Raw genomic sequence first — 11,085 nt, 5'->3', positions numbered from 1 at the left:
GCATTCAGTATTTGGAAAGAGTACAGATGTACAAAATGTGTATATTCTGTCATGAAAACTCCACACCAATATTATACTCTTAGCAAAAATGCAATAAAAAATACAGTAAGATACCAAGTTTTTGAAGGACATTTGTTCACTGCAGAGTCCTTAAAGCCTGTGGCACTTAAAATTCGTTAGCCTTTCCACTGAGAGTCAATAATGCACAATAGTGATGGTGCGAGCAACTGTCTAGATTGTTCTCATTAGGGAATCATTCCAGCTTTGCTTCACAATGGCCAAAATTCTTTTCTTGTATTTCTCTTTGTTTTTCTGATAAAGCTGTGCTGCCTGGCTATTTGGATTTGATTCTTCCAACAGAGACTGAATTGATGTTAAGATAGCAGACACCTCATACATTGGACTCCCATAGATTTTGAAGGATATCTAAATATACGCTACCATGAGCATACATATTGGGAGATTACTTGGATGATTTTCAAAAAATTCTATTTCTAGCTAAAAGTATCATCTTAAATGGGTGTCACCCTTCTGGTCTTAAAATAACTGCATTCCACTACATAATGATGTTCTCAGGGGGTGAACCACTGACACCCGCATGTGGGTCCTCTTGCAGTTGCTTGAAATTCCACATGAGTTTCCTCCGCACCACGGCTGACCTGCTCCCCAGCTGCCCCATGATCAATCTGAAAGGGCCTTTAGCACCTTCATCTTCAACCACAAAAGAATAAAAGAATGATACACCAATAACTGTGATGAACATAGATGCAAAAATCTTCAATAAAATATTAACTAAATTCACCTCAACCAAGTAGGATTTATCCCTGTCATTCAGGGAGGATTCAATATATGCAAATTAATACATGTGATACATCAGTAATAAATCAAAAATAAAATACAAATTATTATCTTAATAGATACAGAGAAAGTTTCATAAAGCAATATCCTAGGCCTGGCATGATGGCTCAATTAGTTAAATCCTCACCTTGCAAGTACTGGGATCCCATATGGGCACCTGTTCAAGTCCTGGTAGTCCCCCTTTCCATCCAGCTCTCCGCTTATAGCCTGGGAAAGCAGTGGAGAATGACTCAAAAGCCTTAGGATACTGTATTCATGTGGGATATCCCCAAGAAGCTCCTGGCATCGATGAGAGCTCTGCCCATTGCAGCCAATTGAGAAGTGAACCAACAGATGAAAGATCTGTCTTTCCTTCACTCCATAAAATATGATCTATCTTTCCAATAAAAATAGATAAATATATTTTTAAACAAACCTTTTCATAATAAAAACCTTAAGCAAATTTCTTAAGCATTCCTTAACACAATCAAGGAAATACATGGCAAGCCAACAGCCTGAATGATACTAAATAAGGAAAATCTTGAATAATTTCAACTAAGATCCTGAACCAGAAGGATATCCATTATCACCATTTCTACTGAACATAGTTCTGCAAATTCCAGCCTGCGATGTTATGCAAGAAAAAGAAATTAAAGAGATACAAATCAGAAACCAGGAAGTCAAAATTTCCTTGTTCACAGTAACAGTATCATATATAGTAAGAAAAGGAAAATAGAATCATAAGAGTTGGGCAGTGTTGCAGGATACAAAATATCAAAAGCAATAGACTTTGTATACTCAGAAAAAGGCATTGTTGAGAAAACACTGGTAAAATCTATCCTATTCATGATTGCTACAAAAAAAATGTAAATATCTTGCAGTGAAAATCAAGATGGTGGAATAGGGTAAAAACATGCTTAAACAGAAAAACATATGCCAGGGTGAAGCATATTCCAGGAAATAGGAGAGGACAGATCAAGGCAGAGGGGCACCTGGACACAGATGGTCATGGGAAAGCAGTGGAGACACTAATGTGATGTTGCAGTGACCAGATATCCCTGTGGCAGTCAGTGAGCAGTGATCTGAGATCCACCAGTGGCTGGAACTCTACCAGCAACTAGGAGAGAAGGGGAGTTCACTGGAAGCCCAGTAGGTGAATCCAAAGAACTGGCAGTCCCTCAGATTTGTTTGATTTGATAAGGAACAGACACAGAGCAGCAGATCCCAAACAGGCAGTGTGGGGAAAAGGTGGATTTCACAGCCCAGACCTCCCACCAGAGCCAAATTGGGCATTTTGTGTGTGTGTGTGTGTGTGTGTGTGTGTGTGTGTGTGTGTGTGTGTGTGTGTGTGTGTGTGTGTGTGTGTGTGTGTGGGGAGGCAAAGCTTATGGGCTAGGACTGTGCATACACTAAGCTGGGAGTGAATTAATTTCTGGTCCAGTGCACTGCAATGAGATGGCATCCTACAGGTTTCACCCAAAATAGATTTGGGAAGGACTCAGACCTAATGGTCAACAGATCAAGAACTCTACAAGTGGCACATCAGATGCCATTTTGTACATTGTGGCAAAGGCTTTGAGACTGCAGGAACAATAGTGATCTGTACATGTGCTTGATCTGGGAGCAAACTCACTGAGCTCAGTGCATTGCACTGGTCTTACATCAAAAATAATACCAACTTTGGCATCTTACAACTCAAAATAGGTCCGAATGGCCCTCAGACATAACAGCCAGTAGGTTCCAAAAGAGTAGCAACCTAGCTATTTAGGATACCTGGCATCTCCCTAATCCTGGGAACTGCATGAAGTGGAAGTGAGAGAAAGCTTGTAGAGACAATTGTGTAGCCTCACCATGGGATCACAGGAGGTGGAGTGTGGTAAGCCAGGAGCTGGGATTATGGAGTTCATGGTAAAGGTCTAATATAAGATCGCAGACCTGAAACTCGCTGGAGGGAGTGGCACAGTGACTGAAAACAAACAACTGGGTACCAACTGCAATACATAAAATTGAATTGCAGACCTGTGACAGTTTAGAACCCTGACCCAAGGAGAAAATTTGCTAACCAGAAGTACAATAACCAAAAGAAAAGACAAAGGCACAATATTACTGAAGACTCTTGTGCAATGGAGCAAAAGCCTTAGGCAACCTCAGAGTTACCTAGGAAGACATGGGAAAAAAAATGAGAGATACAGAATTTAGAAAATTCATTGTAAAGATTGTTATCAACAATGAGAAGCTCATACAGGAGTTCAAGGAATTTAAGGAATATATGCCACAGCAAATAGCAACACTGAAAAAAAAAATCAGGCCAAATTATTGGAAATGAAGAACGCAATAGAGGCAATTAAAAATTCAGTGGAAAATCTCAATAATAGAATAAAAGAAGCAGAAGAAAAAATTTCAGAACTGGAAAATATTTCCTGTCAGAAGGGGAAAACAATCAAATAGCTGAAAGTAGATCTGGGTCAAACTAAAAAAAAAGTATTCAATAATTAAAAGATATGATTAGAAGGTCAAATATAAGATTTATGGGAGTTCCAGAAGTTGAAGAAAGAGAAGCAGGGTTTAGGAATGTACTTAATGAAATAATAAAGGAAGCTTTTCCTAAAATGGAGAATGAATTGGGAAATAACATCCAGGAGGGGTACAGAACTCCCAACAGGGTTGACCAAAAGCTATCTTCACCAAGACACATGATAAACAAGCTCTCTTCAATCAAATATAAGGAAGAGGTCCTTAAATGTACCCATGAGAAAAATCAACCCACATATAAAGGAATGTCAATAAAACTCACAGGAGACCTCTCACAGTTAACTCTATAGGCCAGAAGAGAATGGAGTGATATATTCCTGATTTTAAAAACAAAGTATTGTCAGCACAGAATAACATACCAACCAAAATTTTCCTTTGTCTTTTAAAATGAAATCCCTTGGAGGAGTCAAGATGACCAAAAGAGTTAGACTGATGTAACTGAAGGTCCTAAAAGTTAGGGATGGGAGCAGTCTGAAGTGAACTGAAAAGGAAAAGAACCACGGGGAACACTGTGGGAAATCCCCCAGAACTACCAACTCTGAGAAAGACAGCACACGGCAGCAAAACAAACACGAAATACTGGGATCAGCAACATGAGAAGGACAAGGAGGGAGAGGTGGGCTGTGGAGACTCGAGGGAAATCAGGCGAGCGAAATTCAGGGAATGAACCTGGGTGAGTCACTAACACAGGGAAGTGCCCACCCTAAGCAGGAGGTGAGAGGCAGGCAGAGCTTGGGACAAAACACGGTGAAAGGTACCTTAACTATTGGCTTGGATCTAAGCAGGCTTGGATCTGGGCAGAAGGGCTGGAGAGGGTAACTAGGCACAAAAACAAAGAGCATGGGCGATCCTGGGAAATGGAGCTCTCCAGCACTGGGCGGCGCCAATCACAGGGCCTTGAGAACTCCACTGAAGGGGCACTCAAAAGCTACCATAAATATCGCCCGGTTTTAAAGAGCCCACAAAACCGCAGACTGAAGAAGTGGGGGGAGGGGAATCCAGGCGCTAAAAAGCACAAAAAAAAAAAAAAAATTCTAGGGCAGGAAGACCTAGGATCGCCCACTAGGTCAAGGGTGAGAAGCCAGCAATACCTTGTCACATACACATGGGTCAAGGTCACAGGAAAATAAATGAGTCAGAGGAAGGAGCTAGTGCCACCCCAAAAAGTCACCAAAAGGCTTGCTCAATCGCAGAGATTGTACAGATGAAGAAATTGATGACCTATCGAAAAGGAATTCAGAAAAATAATTATAAAACTCTTCAGAGACAATGAAAAATGAGGGGGGAACTTAAGGAATTCAAAAACCACATGATCACAGAAACAAAATTAGTCAAAAATGAGATCCTTGACCTGAAGCACAAGTTGAGAGCTTATCCAACAGAATTATTGCAGCAGAAGACAGGATATCTGAATTGGAAGATTCCCGGAATAAAAGGCTGATTGTAATCAACTGGAGAAAAATTTGAACATAGCCTAGAAAGGTATACAAGAAATGAATGACAACATCAAGAAGTTGAATATCAGAATTATAGGCCTTCCAGAAGGAGTGGAAAGAGAGACAAGCATGCAACCAGTGCTCGATGAAATTATACAGGAGATATTCCAAAACGCTTTAAACATGAGCCCAGTCCAAATCCAGGAAGGCCAGAGAATGCTGCACAGATTTGACCCCAAGAGATCTTCAACCAGATACGTGGTAATCAAGCTCCCCTCCAACAAATACAAAGAAAGAATCCCGAGACTAACACGAAGCACAGACAAGCTTATATTTAGGGGCAGGTCTATCATGATCACTGCTGAATTCTCTGAACAGATGCGCCAGGCAGGAAGGGAATGGAATAAAGTCTTTCAAATCCTGATACAAAACAACTGTCAACCAAGAATAATGTACCCAGCAAGGATCTCATTTGTATTTGAGAATGAAATTAGATACTTCCATAGCAAAGAGAAAGTAGAATAATATGCCAGCACAAAACCAGCTGTACAAAAATCTCCTTAGAAATGCATTACTCCCAGGGCCCGGTGGCATGGCCAAGTGGCTAAAGTCCTTGCCTTGAATGTACTGGGATCCCATGTGGGCACTGGTTCTAATTCCAGCAGCTCCACTTCCCATCCAGCTCCCTGCTTGTGGCCTGGGAGGCCAGTCGAGGATGGCCCAAGGCTTTGGGACCCTGCACCCATGTGGGATACTGGAAGAATTTCCTGGATCCTGGCTTCGAATCAACATAACATTGGCCGTTGCACTCACTTGGGGAGTGAATCATCAGACAGAAGATCTTCCTCTCTGTCTCTCCTCCTCTCTGTATATCTGACTTTCCAATAAAAAAAAAAAAAAGAAGAAGAAAAGAAATGCATTACTCCCAGAGAAATAGGAAGCAAACCATAAGCAAGGATGGCAAATGGGAAGACCTCCCCACTAAAGTCCACGCAAGGAAAGACAATTACATACCAACAACCTTAAACACACACACATGGCAGGACAAAATTACAATCTGTCAATATTAACTCTTAACACAAATGGCCTAAATTCATTAGTCAAAAGATATAGATTAACAGATGGGATCAACAAACAGGACTGAACTATCTGCTAAAACAAGAGACACATCTAACCAGAAAAGATGCTAAGAAACTGAAAGTGACGGGATGCAAAAATGTATTTCACGTCAATGGATGAGAAAAAAGGCTGGTGTAGCAGTCCTAATTTCAGATGATATAGACTTCAACATGACAAGCATCAAAAAGACAGGGAAGGGCATTATATATTGTTGAAAGGGAAGATCCATCAGGAAGTGATTGTCATCCTTAATATTTATGCTCCAAGTCAAGATGCACCCAGCTATGTGAAACAATTACTTATGGACTTAAAGGGAGATATACATGAACATACGATAATTGTCAGAGATGTGAACACCCCATTAACACCAATAGTTAGATCAATGATACAAAAGATCAACAGAGATGTCACAGAGCTCACACAAACAATAAAGCAACTGAACATGGTAGACATCAAAGAGTATTTCATTCTAAGGCCACAGATTATACATTTTTTTCTGCAGTGCATGTCACTTTCTCCAGTATAAACCACATTATAGTACACAAAGCAAGTCTAACTAACTTCAAAAGAATTGAAATCATACCATGTACCTTTTTAGACCATGATGGAATGAAACTGGAAATCAGCAATTCAAAACACCCCAGGAAATATGTAAACTCTTGGAGGTTGAACAATATGCTATTAAATGAACAACGGATTAGAGAAAAAATTAAAGACAAGATCAAAAAATTTATGGAAACCAATGAAAACTCAGAAACAACAGTCCAAAAACTAGCAGAGCATTGCCAAAGCAGTGTTACATGGTAAACCTATTGCAATTGGTGCTCATGTCAAGGCCCAAGAAAGGAATCAAATACACAAATTAAGCACACACCTCTAGGAATTGGAAAAACAGCAGCAGAATGACCCCCACAAACAATGGGAAACAAGAAATTATCAAAACAAGGGAGGAAACAAATCAAATAGAAATAAAAAACTACACAAATTTAATCAAAAAGTTGGTTTCTTGAGAAGTAAAATAGACACCGCACTGGCCCAATTCACAAAGAAAAAAACAAGAGAAAGTGAGAATTAGCAGCATCAAAGATGACAAAGGCAAAATAACAGACACTGCAACCATTAAGAAAATAATCAGAAATTACTACAAACAACTATACTCCAACAAATCAGAAAACCTAGACTCCCACCACTTACCAAATCTTACCTCACAGGCAACAGAAGACCTGAACAAACCCATAACTGAAGCAGAGATTGATTCATTGATAAAGATCTCCCAACAAAGAAAAGCCCAGGCCCAGATGGCTTCACTGCAGAATTCTACAAAACATTCCAAACAGAGCTAACCACAATCCTCTACAAGCTCTTCAAGACAATAGAAAAGGAAGCAACCCTTCCAAACGCATTCTATGAAGCCAACATCATGTTAATCCCAAAACTGGACAGAGAATTAACACAGAGAAGGAAAACTACAGACTGATTTCCCTGATGAACATTGACAGAAAGATTCTCAACAAAATCCTAGCCAATAGAATTAAAAAAAAAAATCAGACAGATCATACCCCCGGAATGCAGGGATGGTTCAACATGAAGAAATCCATAAATCTGATAAACCACATCCAAAAATGTATGACCAAACTCATGAAATAGTATCAGTAGATGCAGAAAAAGCTTGACAAAATCCAAAACCACTTCATGTTAAAAACCCTAACCAAGGTAGGCATAGAAGGAACAATCCACAACATAATCAAAGCAATATATGAAAAACCCATCACCACAATCATACTGAAGAAAAAGTGGAACCATTTCCACTGATATCTGGAACAAGACAAGGATGCCCGCTATCACCACTGCTTTTCAACTTAGTCCTAGAGGTGCTCGCAGAGGTCATAAGACAAGCAAAGTAATTAAATTAATTCAAATTGGAAATGAAGCCAAGCTTTCAATATTCACAGATGACATGATCCTTTATATAGAAGAACCAAGAGACTCAATACAGAGACTGCTAGAACTTATATGAAAGTTTGGTAGAGTGGCAGGGTACAAAATAAATAAACAAAAATTAACAGCCATAGTGTATGCAAACAGCCTGAAGATGGAAAAGGGTCTACCTAGGAAGGTACCATTCAAAATTACAGAGAAAAGTATGAAGTATCTATGCATAAACCTAAGTAAAATTGCAAGAGACCTCTTTGAATAAAACTACAAAACAGTTAAAAAAACAAATAAGACCTCAAAAGATGGAGAAACATACCATGCACCTGGAGAGGCAAATTCAATATCATTATAATGTCTATACTACCAAAGCAATATATATTTTCAACACAATCCCAATCAAAATAACCAAAACATTCTACATTGAACTGGAAAAAATGATACAAAGGTTCATTTGGAAACAGAAAAAAAAAAACACGAATAGCTAGAACCATCCTGAATAATAGGAAGTTAACAGGGGGAATCACAGTTTCGGACCTCTGGACATATTATAGGACGGTGGTTAGCAAAACAGCCTGGTACTGGCACAAAGATAGAGAGGAGGATCAATGGAACAGAATAGAAACAAAGAAGGAAACCCACACAGATACAACCAAGTAATCTCTGACAAAAAGACAAATGACAATCCAGGCAAATGGGAAAGTCTTTTCAATAAATGCTGTTGGGACAACTGGATGATAGCCTGTAGAAACAAGAACACAGACCCACATCTTTCACTATACACTAAGACCAAATCTAAATGGAAAAAAGACCTAAACCTTCATCTAGAAACCTTCAAACCTTTGGAAGAAAATGTTGGAAACACCCTGCAAGATTTAGGTGTAGCACCTGACTTCCTAAAAAGAACACCAAAAGCACTACCAATCAAGACCAAAATAAACAAATGGGACTTCAAACTAAGAAGCTTCTGCACAGCAAGGAAAACAATCAACAAAATAAAAAAGCTACCCACAGAATGGGAGAAGATCTCTGCACACTATATAGATGATAGTGGGCTAATCTCCAGAATATACAAAGATCTCCAGAACAACCAAAACACCAAACAAACTACTCAATAAGTGGGCATGGGAAATGTGCAGATGTTTCACAAAGGAACAAACCCAAATGGCAAACAAACATATGAAAATTGCTTAAGTTCCCTGGCACCAAGAGAATTTCAAATGAAGACATCAAAGAGGTACCACCTAACACCCATAAGGATGGCACCAATACAAAAAACTGCCAACACCAACAACACTTGCTGGCAAGGGTGTGGGGAAAAGGGAACCCTACTCCACTGCTGGTGGGAATGCAGACTTGTACAGCCTCTATAGAAATCAGTATGGAGAACACTCAAAAAGCTGAAAATCAGCATACCATATGATCCAGCAATAGCACTCCTAGGAATATATCCAAAACACCTGCTACATGAGAAACCAACATGCACCCCTATGTTCACAGCAGCACAATCAATAATAGCAAAAACATGGAAGCAACTGAAATGCCCATCTACTGAAGACTGGATAAGAAAGCTACGGTTTATCTACTCCATGCAATACTATTCAGCTATTAAACAATTGAAATGCAGTTTTTTGTGGCCAATGGGCCCAATTGGAAACAATAATGCTAAGGAAAAATGAGCCAATCCCAAAAGGTTAGATACCACATGTTTGCCTTAATTTAAGATGAAATTATGTCAATCTGGAAAATAGTACCTGTATAATGTAATATTATTTCAACCTCAAAGGCCTGTATCTAATGCAATAAGATAATGTGATGTAATCTATAAATCAGCAATCAGTGTGAGTCAGACTTCTTATGATCTACATCAAAGAACTGTAAAACCTAATATACTTTAAGACCCTATGTTATTCTGTAATGGGGAGAGAGAGCAGAGAAATCTTCCATCACCCTAGATTGTGTGAGGAAGACGTGAAATATAACCTATCAGGATCATAACTGGTAACTCCTATACAACAGACTCAAATCAGCATTGGACAATAGTAAAACTACAAAGACACATGGGGGGAATTGGGAGTGATCCTGACAATCTCTTAACAAGAGGTCATGTGCGTGGAGTGGGGGTGGAGGCAGGACCCCAGAGTGGAGCAGGTGGACAGGAGGAGGCTTGTATCCCAACCCTGGAGACTCCTGGATCCTCACCAAGGACTATCAGTATGGACACCAAGGACTACATCCCAATTTCCAAGGAGACCATGGGGAATTGGAGTTCCTTTGGATGCCGAGAACTTTGAGGTCACTCACCCTGTTTGGATCTACCACATGTGATGGAAGAAGTCCAAATCCTGTCTTGCAGGATCCAAGGTCATCAGAACAACTGCCAGCAGCCCTGAGCGGACCGCAGAAACAGAAGAACAGTAAACTTCCTTCAGGACTAAGGAGAGGAGCTTTCTCTGGTCCTTGCTTGGTTCCAACTTTGAGTCCTCACCCTATCTCGCAATGTCCATCAGGATCGTGCCAAAATTCCCTCAAAACAAACAAGCAAACAAACATACAACAAATCTAGAATAGAGAACAAGGAAAGCTTAGAATCAGATAGGAAATGGTCAGCGTGGATGCACTTACACCTCACTGATTGGGACACAAAGAATAGTTACTCACTAGGTTATTGAGGATTTCTCTGCACACCCCTCCTAAAACTGTTCACCTCAACTCTTGACATATGTCTTGTTAGAGCCTATAGTGTTAGACTACCCAAAAACACCAGCAGATTCAGCAAAATTATGCTTCAAAGCTATAAACTGCTAAATACTAAAATTAAAATAGACACGAGACAGCTGAACAGTAATCTATAGCCCTTTTAAGGTTATAGAATCCAGTTGTATGTAAACTAATAATTGAAATGTCAATGAAGAAGTCATAAGATGTGGTTCAGAAGTTGCATTCTTTTTTTTTTAACAGATTGGTTATTCAATACCATGCCAATTAATTCCATAACATTATAAATTGTTACTTATGTTATGTTGGGTTTTTTAATTGATCGGGATGATACTCTGCTGTCTCTAACTTCAGACCAGAGATGGTCTCCCCAAGAAACCATGGAACTAAGATGCTGGACTTTATGCTTGGTATATGCTTGCAGTGAAAGAATCTCAACTGAATTTGAACTGTGGTAATGCAACAAGGTGGAGGAATCCACCATGGGGGGAGGGTTTGGGGAGGGGTGGGG

At 39.7% G+C, this 11,085-nt stretch overlaps 1 pseudogene; it reads right to left on the bottom strand.

Moving 5' to 3' along the window:
- Nucleotides 1-231: 231 nt before the first annotated feature.
- LOC121164564 lies at nucleotides 232-763 on the bottom strand (annotated as a pseudogene).
- Nucleotides 764-11,085: the final 10,322 nt, after the last annotated feature.

The sequence above is a fragment of the Ochotona curzoniae genome, unplaced genomic scaffold (assembly GCF_017591425.1).
Source record: "Ochotona curzoniae isolate NIBS_2020 unplaced genomic scaffold, NIBS_Ocur_1.0 contig_832, whole genome shotgun sequence".
In the NCBI taxonomy this organism is placed as follows: domain Eukaryota; kingdom Metazoa; phylum Chordata; class Mammalia; order Lagomorpha; family Ochotonidae; genus Ochotona; species Ochotona curzoniae.
The sequence above is the reverse complement of the archived record's forward strand: the minus strand, read 5'-3'. Positions and strand labels throughout refer to the sequence as shown.